Source organism: Neltuma alba, unplaced genomic scaffold, assembly GCF_004799145.2.
Source record: "Neltuma alba isolate B1F8T4 unplaced genomic scaffold, ASM479914v2 tig00010560_pilon, whole genome shotgun sequence".
NCBI classification, from domain to species: domain Eukaryota; kingdom Viridiplantae; phylum Streptophyta; class Magnoliopsida; order Fabales; family Fabaceae; genus Neltuma; species Neltuma alba.
The window spans coordinates 419,864-434,269 of record NW_021635427.1 but is presented as its reverse complement, the minus strand read 5'-3'; positions in this window follow the sequence as shown (position 1 = coordinate 434,269).

The following is a 14,406-nucleotide window of genomic DNA, read 5'->3' as shown; positions in this document are numbered from 1 at the left end:
ATAGTACTCATTGTTATTTGTTATAGATTATTACTCGTTTGATTTTAATTGTAAGACTTATTTTTTAAATTAAAAGAGTATTTAATTTGAATATTTGTAGGAGTAATTTAAAAAATAGATATTAAATTTATCAGGATGTTTGATCCCAAAAAGAAAAGGCTCATGGGGTCAAAATATACCTTACAAGCTGAAAGAATGGTTGTGAAAGTGGAAATTATTTATCAATAAGATGTTTACATGAACATGCACGGAATTATGAGGTATACATTAAATCCTTACATTTGGGATTGATCGCCTAGTTTCATATATGTTATTTTTTGACGTATTCTAGTTTGTTTCCAAGTTATCATTATTGTTTTACAAATCCAATGCATGATTATTTTTTTCTTAGCTATTAACTCCATTTATAAATTAAACTCCATTTGTCCTTTTCTCTTTTTTACTGTAACTTCCTCTCATCATTTCATATGCTATCAAACAAAGTCGTTGATACATTGCTGGAAAAGCAGCATATACAGTGTTTCTTTTTGTTGAGGTGAAAAAAGGATTCAAATCTTTGATAAGATTCTACATATCCTTTTCGCGAGTCCGCTAGTACCCCAGATACATGAACAATAATGCATTGACCTAATTATTATTTTAAAGAATTGATATCTTTTGCTTGATCTAAATTCATGGGTGGGTTTAGGTTAGTGATCGAGGGCTAATTTCATGCCTCTAAATGGAGTCTCACTAAGCTTTGTCTGTGCAAAAAAAAAAAAAATAGAAAGGCAAAAAACCAATCTGTTTAAAATGAAAGGAAAAGATTAATTTACCAATAAGGATTGTGTTTAGCGAAAGAAGCTATTTACTCGTAATATGACGAACTAAAATTATAATTCATGTTATGAGTCATACCACATTCAGTACTTGACAATATTTAAATATAATTACCTTTAATAAGAATATACTTGTGCTTATAAAAATTAATTTTAGTTAAATTCAACATTTAAGTTGTTAGCAAAAAAAAAGGCTAATAATGAATTTTTGTTGAAACAAATTTATTTTTTTAAGCTTTTTTTATAAACCATTCGAAACAACGTATTACAATAAGCTTTTTTTTTTTTTTGAAAAATACATACCTAACGCGTTTAATTGAAATTCTCCTAACAAAATTTTCCTATTTAGCCTGAGTTAAATCATCCTGTTATCTAACTTGAATTCCGATGGAGCATTGAATAATATTAGGTTATTTGTAAAAGGAAAAAAAAAAAGAGTTTAATGTAATAAAGAATGCCAGGGAACTAGTTGGAGTGATTGGAGAGGTACCAGTATGCAATAATACATGTGCAAACACAACTTTTCGGCCTCTTTTTTGACTTTTCCTCTCTCTAACTTGATCTTCCAATACTATGAGTCTTCTTTGTGATGATGACATGCTTACTTAAATTCATTATGTATTATTCCCTCATGGTTGGTTGTTTAGATATCAGTTTGAAAACAATCTTTTAATTATTTGACCATGCTGTCCATAAATAATTTAATTCTTCAAATTTCAAAGTCTTAATCTATTGCTTTTATTCGGTTCCTCCTGTACCTAGCAGGATGCTAATTACATATTTGTCATGATTACCTATTTATTATCTCATTAATTGTAATCTCTACTATGACTCATCGAATGTCCCTTTTTTATTTTATTTTATTTTATATATAAGTCACTTTTAATAATTTTTTATGAGAATAAAAAAAAACATTAAAGCCTATTAACTCTGTATTAAAGAATTCTCAACTTTACTTTTATTTAATACTTCATCCGATCTTTTTTTATAAGATCCTATTAACTAAATTACGCGATTTAAGAAAATATTTAAAATTTGTTAAAAGCAATAAATATGTAAAACTTAAATCTCTTTTTTTTTTTTTCAAAGTATGTCCTTATTTAATGAGAAAGCAAATAAGAGAGAAAAATATTACTTAATGAAATAAAGGGTAAAAGAGAATGAAATATAAGAAAAAGATAAGAAGAGATAATAGAAAATTAAGGGTTAATTAATCTGCAAATCCTTATAGTTTCACTCAATTTTGAATTAGGTCCCTATAGTTTTTTTTTTCTTTTTATCAGGTCCTTATACTTTTACCTGTTTTTAATTAGGTCATTGTATTTATTTTTCTTTTAATTAACTCCTTATAATTTCACTAAATTTTTAATCAGGTCCATGTAGTTTTAATTTGTATTTATTAATTAAATATAATTTTAATGAAATAGATTAATACTGAAATATAAAATATTAACATAATAAAAATTAATAGAATTAATTAATTCAGGAAATTTTTTTAGAACAATTAAATTTTTTTTGCTGAAAAAAATAAAATCATTATAATAATTCAATAGTTTTAGAATATTATTGTTTATAAACTAATATTAAATAATATATATTATTTTATGTTTATAGAATAGTACTATTAGAATTTATAAAATAAAGAATAAAAAATTCAGGGACTTAATTAAAAATAAGGTGAACTTATAAGGACTTGATAAAAAGAAAAATAAATACAAGGACCTAATTAAAAACAAGTGAAAGTATAAGGACCTGATAAAAAGAAAAAAACTATAAGGACCTAATTCAAAATTGGTTGAAACTATAAGGAGCTGTGGATTAATTATCCCGAAAATTAATTAAAGACAAAATTAGTAAAAATGTATTTAATATTCAAATAATCATTGGTAGGATCTTATATAAAGGATGAAACCAATTTAAATTTTCAAATCTTATAAATGGTACTGGAGATAGTATAGGGTTAAGGTGTGTCCAACACCCTGAAATATTTTATTGGGTGCGTCTAACATTTTAAAATATCTTGAGATAGATCTAGCAAATTGAAGTATTTTTTTAGATATATCCAGCATCTTAAAATATTTTGTAGTATAATTTTGCTTTTAAAGTATTACTTTTTTAAGGAGCTATTGTACTTTTTAGGTATTAATTCATGAGCAATTTTAGTTTTATCGCTAACTTCTCAAAAGGCCTCTTAAATTAATATATATATATATATATATATCAAGTACTATAAAATATTTTTTCATAATTTGTAGGGCAAACACACCTGGGTGTTGAATAAACTACATGACACTCTAGAGAGTTTTTGGATACATTTGAAAAAATATTCAAAATATTAGACGCACTACAAAATATTTTAAAATACAGTATGTATCTAACAAAATATTTTAAGGTGTTGCCTTTTCATATGTATACTTCCCAACAAAATAGCAATCCACATGAAAGGTGGGTAAAAATTTTTTCATAAAAAATAAAATAATATGTTTATATTAAAAGGTTAATAATGTGATTTATAAATAAAACTAAAAAATTCTCTAGTTGGGAGTAATTCACGAGGTTAAATATGAGTAAGTTTAATTTTTTATTTCGGCTAAAGTTATTAACTTAATTAATTTTGATGAAATGATTATAGGTATCTTATAATAATAATAATAATAATAATAATAATAAAGAGGGTTTAAGTATGGTTTGTTGAAAGGTGGACGATTTGTTTTGAAGATCATTATTGATCATAATTTAAGAATGCATTTATTAGTTCCATCCTTTATCGGTGGGGACTGGGGATGAGCCTCCGTACGATGTGCTTGAACCCGCGTGCGCCTGATATTTATTTATTTTTAGCTTCTTAAATTGTGGACCATAATTAATTGTCCCTCGGATTCTTCCAAAATACTAATATTATTTATAAGGCACTTCTAGCATATTTTGTACAGATCAAGAAAAATCTTAAACCTCATTAACTCTCATTTAAAATTTAATAACTTTATAACTTTATCTCTATTTAATATATATTATACCTCACGTAAATAAAGTCAACATAATAATAAATGAGGGGTAAAATTGTATATTCATACAAAAAATTTTTCTCAATACCCTATAAATAGGATAGAAGAAAATCTTCTCTCTCTGTCATATAAATAGGACCAGAGGAGTATATTATGAAATTTATGTGGCCATAAGTGATCAAAGTAATTTTATTTACTCTCTGGTAAAAAAAAAAAGTAATTTTATTTACTGCCCATGCCCATCAATATGGTTATTTGCTCCTTTCCCATACCTGCAACCAGAAATTAAGAGGGGACTTGGAAAATTTATGAAAAAGTTTTCTTTCTTAAAAAGTGGTTTAAATAATTTGAAAGTCAATTTCAGGAGTTAAAAGAAACTAGTTTCTATTTGAGCTAAAAATTTTAGGATAATTATTATATGAGGTAGAGAAGCTAATTGAAGCAAAAATCCTCAAAATGAGTTAAGTATTAATTTATAAAATTAAGGGCTATTTTTTGGAATTCTTAGAATCTGACCCCCTTTTTTTTTTTATGACACACAACAAAAACAAGTGGTTTGAAGGACAAGAGTGTGGTGCCTCTAGGGAATTGAGAAGGTCGAACCAAAAAGTGATCTGTATAGTTGGTCATCAATTTATGCTTTTGTAATTTGAACTTATAATTTTTTATTAGCCGAGGTGCATATAAATATATAGATATGTAATTATATGAGCTTATAAAATGTAAATTCCTCTATAATGAGAAAGTTACGGCTCTTGAAGTCGACAGATGAGTGCTATTTGCTTTAAGGGTTGTGTTATTAATTTGCCATATTATCAAACGAGTTAGTAGTTCTTTCCTATCTTATAATTGTATTGTGATTACTGTGTGTTTGTATGTGTCATATTGCTATCTTAAAGTATGAGAAGATGTAATTCTAATCTCTTTACATGGATTATTTTAGCCATGGCCATGAGCATAGTTGATAAACATGGGACAGTCTTTACCAAATTTTTTAGGTAATAAAATTAAACATAAATAACTTCCTCAAATTTTATTTAAATTGGCACAATATATCCTGAGAGATTTAATATTTTGAAAAAAAAAGAGGTTTAATATTTATAACTTAAATTTTCATATTTACAAGTCAAATTTTTATATCTTACACATGGAATTATGTCATAAATTTGCAAATTAATATTTATAAGTCAAATTTTTATATTTACTTAAATTAATAGGGACAACATCCATAAAATACACCGCTCTCCATAATTAACATAGAGCATGTTTGGTAATCACAAAAAGCTTTTTTAAAAAGTGGTTCTCCACTTATATATTTATTTCGTACACTTAAAATTATACTTAAAATCATGATTTGATTTTTTTTTTAAACACTTACAAAATAAATATGTGAATTCTCGGCTTACATAAAAATATATTTTTGCTTTGAGGCAGCCAAACACCCCAATAATTAGAACCCTTTTTACTCGCACACACTTTTATCACATAAATCTGAAAAATAAAAAGTATTTCTTGGTGATATACAGTTAACTTTCTAACACACAAACATAGATAAAATTATTACATTATTTATTATTTTCACGCATTAGCTTGCCTCTTGTATTAAAGAAAAAAGATAAAATTATTATATTTGGCATGAAAACTTTCCCTAAAAATTTATTTTAGACGTCTATTATCAAGCAATAAAATTAAACGTTTACATCGAAAACATAATGCTACCTTTAATCTTAAATATTATCTCTGGTTCTAATTATAAGACCTCGTTTGTAGGTCTTAATTATAAAATCTCATTTACAAATTATAAACAAGATCTTATAATTAAGACTAAAAGTAGTATAAAATTTAATTTATAGCATAATTTTATACTATAAACTCAATCTCATATTTAGAGCAAGTAGTAATATATAACACACAGTCATAGTATAGATACAAGATGACAATTATGGCCTCTCCGTAGATTCATAGGTGTCCTTAAATCATTTGAAGTACAGAACATATGGTATCTCTTTTTGGGTCAGAAAAACACATGGTAAATTGGTAATTATGGGGAGATATACTTACAAAATGAACTATCATAAAAGAATATGATAGGAAATGAAATGTTTTCAGAAGAAAAAAATATTTTTATTTAAAATCATATCTTTGTGTGTATTTTTTAAAAGTAGGATAAATGATCTTAAATAAATGGATTTTTGATTAAATGAATTAAACAGAACATAAAAAATTATATCAAAAGATAACCTTAAAAGAAAAAGGAGGATGATCACTATTACTCACTCTACGGGTCGCTCTCTATTCATATTATCGTTGTCGATTTGTTTTGTTTTAAACCATTAATTTTAGTTTTTTTCCAATATAAATTGGCTTTGATTAAAAAAAAAAAGCCATCAATATCTTTTCTTTAAAAAAAATCGGTGTGATTTACTCAAAATAATAAAATTCCAACTACAATCCAAATGAAAAAAAAGAAAGAGAGAGAGAGAGAGAAGAGATTCCCTTAATTTTTGGGAATTAAATGGCAGCGTTTGCACCACCAAGTGTCAACATCAGATCAAATTGTCAATCATTTTTATATTTCATCATTTTTTGCGTTGATATTATTTGAAATGCCGAAAAGATAAATTGACAAAACAAGATTCTTCATCTTACAGCTTTTCGTACCCACACAAATAGATTGGACCCCTCCCCCATCCCTCTGCCGCCCTTCCATGGGGACCAACTTGGCGTGCCCTTCTTGCGTTTACATCCTCAGCAGTCAGCACCGTCGTTCCCAGCATTGCATCTGAGCCGTCCATATGATCTGAGTGTTTATAAAGCGCCACATCATCTCCATCAAACCGCGTTTCCGCCATTTTTAAGGGGGTGCTTGGATGGAAACCAAAGTATGGTTTTAAAAGTGCTTTTACAGTTTACGAAGTAAATATGTGGAGGAGTTTGTCTCGTTTTGTGAAAAAATACTTCTGAGAAGCATTTTTTAGGGTGTGTTTGGATGAAACCAAACCATGGTTTGGAGAATAACTTCTGAAAAAAATAGATTTTCGGAAGAATAAATTTTCTGAAAAAGTGATTTTGAGAAGTGTGAGTGTTTGGATAGTTGTTATTAGAAGTACTTTTTATATATACAAATTGGCATAAATTAATATGATAATTATAGAAAAAATATATTTTATGATATATTTTAATTTGAAGGAATAAAATTGTTAATAATATATTTTTTATTAACATATATTAATAATATATAAGATAATATAATTAATAAATAATTAATATGTATATATATTTATAAGATATAAGATTAAATATGTTTATAAAAAATATGTTTATAAAAAAAACAACAAGATACATATCCTATAGGCTCTCACACTCTCCCTTTTTTCTCCAAAAGTAAAAAATTTCTGCTTTTCCCAAAACCATGGTTTTGGAGTCAAAACCATGGTTTTGAACCCAAACCATGGTTTTGATTTTTTTAAGGGTATTTGGCTAACATTTTTCCCAAATCATGGTTTGAGTCCCAAAACCATGATTTGGGGTGCTTGCCGAACACACCCTTAATGTTGCCAAACACCCCCTGAGGCTTATATTAATATACTCCATTTAATTCTAAATATAAGATCTAATTTATAATATAATTAAGTTTTATATTATTTTTAAGTCTTTAATATAATATTCAATTGACTATTTTAGAGAAATTAACACAAACCTAGGAACATTTCTAAGCAGTGGGCTTGGACATGTGACACCAATATCATCTTATATGAACCATTGTGTGCTTCCCGTACCAAGAAATTGGCACATCTGATAATATGCAAGAATTTAGTCCACAAACTTTAACTCATTCAATTACATCGCTCAATTTTTAATTGTTTAATCTATTCGTTCATACTTTTGGAACAATCATTTAGTCCTTTAAGAATTGAGTTAAATGTGAGAACCAATAAATAAAATGATGATTAAAATGTGAGGATGAGTTGCATCGGATCAAATTTTTAGAATTGAGTTGTAACTGAATCAAAATTATAAAAATTAAATAATTAGTTTTGCTTATTTTTCATATAAGGTCCTATCAAACCAAAACTCACATCTTATAGAGCTGGGAATAGGGATTAATAGGAAGATTAGTCATTTCGCTCTTATAAATTGGATTCAATTTGAATTCACCTGCAAGTTAGTTTTATAGTTTTGACTTAGTTGAAATTTAATTTTTAATTTTTAACTCATTGCAATTTAATTCTTATAATTTTAATTATATAAAACTTTGGTCTCTAAGTTTCAGAAAATAATTTTATTTTATTTTATTTATTTTTTGCCAAAAATATAATTTTATTTCCTAAAGAATATATGTTAATATTTTAAATAGTTTAAATTATAGGGATTAAATCAAAATTATAAGCATTAAATTGTACTGAGTTAAAATTTAGAAATTGAATTTAAGTTGAAATCCTTCTAATAATTGTGTTTTTTGAAATTTAAAATTTTTTTAAAATAAAATGAGACTACTTTCTATCTTAATTAACAACTTGTTCGTTTAAATTAACATACTAGTATTTAAAAATTAAAGTGAGTGAACTTGTTGATTTGGGCAAATCACCTTTTGATTTTTTGGAATTGTCAAGGCCCAACCCACCAAGGGCATGTTCATGAGATGTGCAAGCCCAGTAGAGAACCTGATTATGGCCCATTTTATTTTTTAAAATACTTTTATAAAACTAATATTATATATTATATTTTCAAAACTAATATTTTCTGTTATAAAAGTATTGGTGAAGCATTCATCGGTATTTACAAATTTTTTTGGCCAAAACCTTAAAATTATATTATTTTTTCAAAACTAATAAAAAGGTTGCAAGATCAAATCTCAGAGTGGACATTTTTTTTTTTTGGTTACAAAGGCAGGCCGTAGCTTAAGAGAATGCTATCTATATAACCTATAAGCTTTGTGGCTGTTTTGTGATTTGTCCACGTAGTTTTCATCTACTGGCCCATCTCATTTAATTGTTGGTGCCTGTATTTGCACTTTCAATCATTATTAAAATATTAAAACACTAAAATGTTATATATTATAGAGTAACCACTTATTTATTTGGCTTAGGTTTCCAGAATAGTATTCATAATTGTAAGATAAAACTACCAATACAAGTTCATGCACCAAGATTGAAAAAAGAAGCTCACATCAACAACCAAGAGCCAATTAGAGCAAGGAAAACGGGCTGAACTTATCAGGCCGACCCGTTTAAGCTCGTTTAAGTTGACGGCCAGGCTTGTATTTTAGAGCCTTGAAAAGGAAGTTTGGCTTAAAAGGGCCAGTATTGGAGGGCTGAAAAATAAACGGGCCAGCCCGTTTAAGTCTGCCAACCTTTTTTTTTGAAAAAATTTCTATATTTTTTCTCAACTTAAAAAAGAAAACTTTAACATTTTACACATGACACACTATTAGTTTTACTCACCCTAATAGCTCACATAGACAGCATTCACCAAAAAAAAAATCACTATAGTTGTTGGAAAAATAACAAAAAAAAAGGTAAAAATTACAAAATTTAAAACTAGGTATATTCACAAAAATGTGTTGTTATTTATAAGCTATCAAAACCTGTTAAAATATAGTATGTGTAATTTTTATGGACTTTATTTGTCATTCTATCATATTTTTTTATGCTTAAAACAGAATCAATTAAAGAATCTTTTCAATTAAAGTAAAGATCTATATTATTTTTATAGTTAGAAACGAATTTAGAACTAGGGATGATGGGATTTTTTTCTTTTTTGCTGGCAGGACAAATGATTATGCTTTATGTATACTATGTTTGTTAGTTAAACTTTTTTGTTAATTATTTATAATTAAACCAGATCATCTGTATTGTAATTATTTAATGAACTTAGTGCTTATTTAGTTGTCTATGTCTCTTTCATTTAGTTTGTTTATTCAATAGACTCTATTACACTGTGATAGATGTTTAGACATGATGATGTTTATATTTGTGACTTAATTTTATTTATATTTATACCTTTTATTAGTAATTTTATCGTTTTATTTTTATTATTTTGATAAAATATAAAAAAAAATATTTTAGTTAAACGGGCCAAAAATTATATAACGTAACTTTCTTTTTTCTGATTTTTCTTGGTTGCAATATGTTCATTAATAAGGTAACCTCTGCTTGTTTTAAGATATCTTATATTTGCTCATTTTGATCTTTGGATCTTCCATGTCTGAATGCACGTAATCATCCCTTTCAAAGTTTTCACCTTTCGATTTCTCTTCCCATTTTTTCCAGTTATGGAGATTATGTTGATCGTGTCACAGCAGGTTTGACGTTTCTGCTCTTTGCTTTTTTTTTTTTAACCCTCTTTCGGAGTCTTCTTCCTTCTCGATCTCTCTCATCTCTCTGTCTCAATCTTCACTCTTATTGTGCTAAAAAAGGGGGGGGGCCTACAAAAGTATGGTAATATTGGAAACATTGGAATGTACAGGGATGAGAAGGAAGCAAACAAGGGGGGAGCGTGCCTGATACTTACATGAAATGAAATTTGTGTTATGAAGTTCTTCAGCCAATTAGGTGATTGGTGGCAGAAAAGAAGGAAGAGGAAGAGATACTCACAAGCCAACTAAATCCTTCGGAAAGATGGGCAAAATAGATGAATTAAAAATGAGTCCTAAACGTCATTTAACACATGATCATTTTGTTTTGTTTTCCTATTCATTAATTAATAATTATTTAAAATTATCAATGGTATAATAACTATTAGTTTTTCTTCCAGACAAAATAAAAGAAAGATGGTGACTACTCAGGCTTTTTAACTATTAAGGTTCAATTTTTAAAATCTTAAATCACTCAACTAAGTTCTGGTAGGAAAAAAAATCACTCAATTAAGAAATTTATTCATTTATTAAATATATTAGCTTTGCTTTCTGTTATTTTCTTGCCACTAAGGAAATGGAATCACAAGGGGTGAAAGTTTGTGTAATTATAAAGTTCTTTGAATTATTTCGTAAAATTTAAAAAAACAGAATTATTCCACTAAGTGATTTAATTTAGAATCTCTTCATTTTCATTGTTCTAAAAAGTTATTTATGGTCTGTTCATTTTTCGAAGACATTGAAGAGAATGCAAGTTGTATAATTCAAGGTCTTTTCGTTTTCATCATGCTACTAAAAAATGATTTTTGCCTGTTTTTACTTTGTAATCTCTCGTTTTACCTGTACCCTTGTAAGCTCATTTTTTAATAAATCTTTTTCATTAAAAAAATGATTTGTGCCCTCTTCATTTTTCAAGATATTAAAAAGGGTGCAAGTCTTTATAATTATATAGTTTTCTGAATTAGTCCATAAAGTGATTCAAGATATCTTCTTTTTATTATTCTAGAAAGTGATTCACAATCACTTCATCTTTCAACATAGTTTTTTTAAAGATGACTAATTTTAGATTTTAAGAATAAATATTAGTCCCTACATCCTTTTTTATTAAAAAAAAAACAACTCTGTCTCTAAATATACAAAAACGAAGAGTATATGTGAAAAAAAAAGAAGTAATGTTCTGCATGATCTAATAATGTTCCCCCAAACAACAAGTATATGTGCAAAAAAAAAAAGGACTTCAAATGAAATACACGGTATTTCATATTAACAATTATTACAGTGAAGCACTCCTCCGGTCCTTAATATAAAATTTAATTGTTGAGTTGATTTTGTTTTTAAATATAAGACCTATTTCTCATATTATTTTTCATAAATTATTCCTGTGGATACTCTCTCAACCATAATCAAATAAAAGAGAGAGAAAGGATATTAAATAAGAAAATTATGGTGTTTTAGGAAAAACATGTCATATTTCTTATACTTAACTAACATACCTAACTTCTTTAATCTAATCAAATTAGTTAAATATGTCTTATATTAAAGATTGGAGGAGTACATTTCAATATACTTTGTGAATCTTAACAATTTATTCTGATCAATAAATGATACAAATATATTTTTTAACATACATTGTAACAAACGAATTTTATTTGTGCAGACTGAACGTATAAATGAATAGTTTTTAGGGATGAAATTTTCTTTTTGGAGGGGGGACTTTCTTTCTTTGGCAAATTATTATGAAACTCAAGTCTTTGGTAGGATAAGTGCCCCTGCATTTGAAGAAATTGTGTCTAACTTCCCCCCCTAATTCCATATCAATGCTTTATTTCGTAAATTCATAAAATACTACCTCCGGTCCTAATTATAATATCAAATACATGAGGATTAATTAGTATTTCTCTCATATATTTTAATATTTTATAGTTACAAAGACTATTGAACTCTTAGAAACTAATGTGAGGCACTAATTTTGTGCGAACAAATAAAAGACTTCACAATGCCATTTTTTCAAAAAAAATATATTTTACATAGCATTCATAATCACTTACTTTTCAATTATGTTGTATTGATTAACTTATTTTGCATGAGTTTTTTCGTTAAAAGGAAGTCACAATTGGAGGCCAACAAATATTTTATATATATATATATATATAGGAGTAAACTTAGATCAAGTTAGTTAGTTTATGAAACCAATAAGAGTGTGCTACCTGTACTAATTTTTCATCCCAGCAATTACCTTCAACACACACTGTTAGTCGGTCCTGTTAAGTGTTTTTTTTTTAAAAAAAAATAAAAAACAGAACCAGAACCCAGGGCAACACTAGACTGTAGTTGGAGACAGAAGAGAGATCGGATATGGCGGCCAAGGACGGCGATAGAGGGGCTGCAATGGGATCGCTTATGGTGGGTAAGTGATATTTATGTGCAGGAGAGTAGTGAATCAACGTAATAAAAAAACACGTGTGGGAAAAAGAAAGAATTTTTATAATGGAATATATTATGGGCAATGGCAAGTTCTTTAAGCAATCAAGAAAGCAATACAAGAGAATGAGATATTTTTGTAATATTGCATTTAGAAACCAAAGAAGAGGATTAGTTTAAAGAGGAACATGCGGCTGCAATTTTTTATCTTCCTTCTGTCTCCGCCAACAATCACCCTAGGTTCTGGTTCTTTACCCCAAAAAAAAGAAGTTTAAAAACTAATTTTAATTTTATTATTATAATATCATAAATTTCTATAACTTTGCTCTGCATTAGACAATGTACAAAAACTAATGCTATGTTTGGATGGACAGAAAATAAGAGAGGAAGGAAAATTAGGGAGGAAAATGAGAAGATAAGTGGTTTTTTCTCTGTTTGGATAATGGAAGAAAAGTGAGAAGAAAGAAAAGTTAGAAAGAAAATGAGGTGGGTTCCATAACCCATTTTCCTTTCAAGTTTTCTCTCCATATATGAAGAGAAAATAAGAAGAAAACATATTTTTCTTCTTTATCCTTACATATGTTTTTTTAATAAAATAATACCTATTTTTTTATTTTTTCACTTTATTTATTATTATCAAGTCTTTCTTTTGTGTTTGCTTGATTGAAAAATAAAATAACTAAAATTGCACAAATCCTTTTAAAATGAACTGAAAGGAAAAACAAGTATAATTATTGTTATGGTTTTTTTAGTAGAACCGGGAAAATTGGCAGAGCCCGTCGGGCTGCCCTGTTTAGGCCCTGAAATTATGAGGGCTGGGCATAAAATTTTTTCTCTTAAATAGGAAACAAGCCCTGGAGGGCTGGCCCTGAAGGGCTGAGGGCCGACCCGTTTAGGCATTTTTATAATTTTTTTGTTTTTAAAATTTTTTATGTAATTCTAATATTATTAATTTTTTACATTATTAATAATATTTCAAATATTTAGTTATTATTATCATTTTAAAATTAAATTTTACAGAATGATTTGATTTATTTAGTTTTAGACAATAATTTATCCAATTAAATTTTTAAAAATGGGTTAATTTGGATTTTAATAATGATTTGATTTATATTATATGCGTTGATATTTTTAAATTATATATATTTGATAATAGAGTATTTTTATACTTATATAACTTGTGATTCTATAATTTGAATTAGAAATTCATGAGTTTCAACAACAATGTTTCTCACATTAAAGTAAAATAATAGTTAGATTGCAAAATTTAAAAGTAAAATTCCTATAAAGAAGAAAAACTTGATATTTTTGTTATGAAAGAAAAGCATACTTATGAAGAAGAGTAATTGATTATAGTGATGATGAAATTTCAAAAGATTAATGATAGTGTTTATTTATTACAAAATTGCACTATAGATAAAACTTTTGAATGTTGTTATCTTGTTAATGAATATTTTAAATGTTCTTGGATGTTGATAGATATTTATATATAATGATATTTTGTATTTGTAACTTAATGTTATTCATATTTATGTCTTTTATTAACAATTTAATTGGTTTACTCTCATTTTTTTGATAAAAAATATGAGAAATATAAAAAATAGTATTTTTTCTTAAACGGGCCAAAAGCCCGCGGGCCAGCCCTGAGCCTGTTAGTTTAAGGGCCGGGTCTAGCAAATTGGAGTATTTTTTAAATTTCGACTCTCGAGGGCCAGTCCTTTTAAACCCGTCAACCCTAGAAGGCCAGGCCGATCATGATTCCCACCTCTATTTTTTAGCATTACATTACTCAAAACGTTATTTTTTT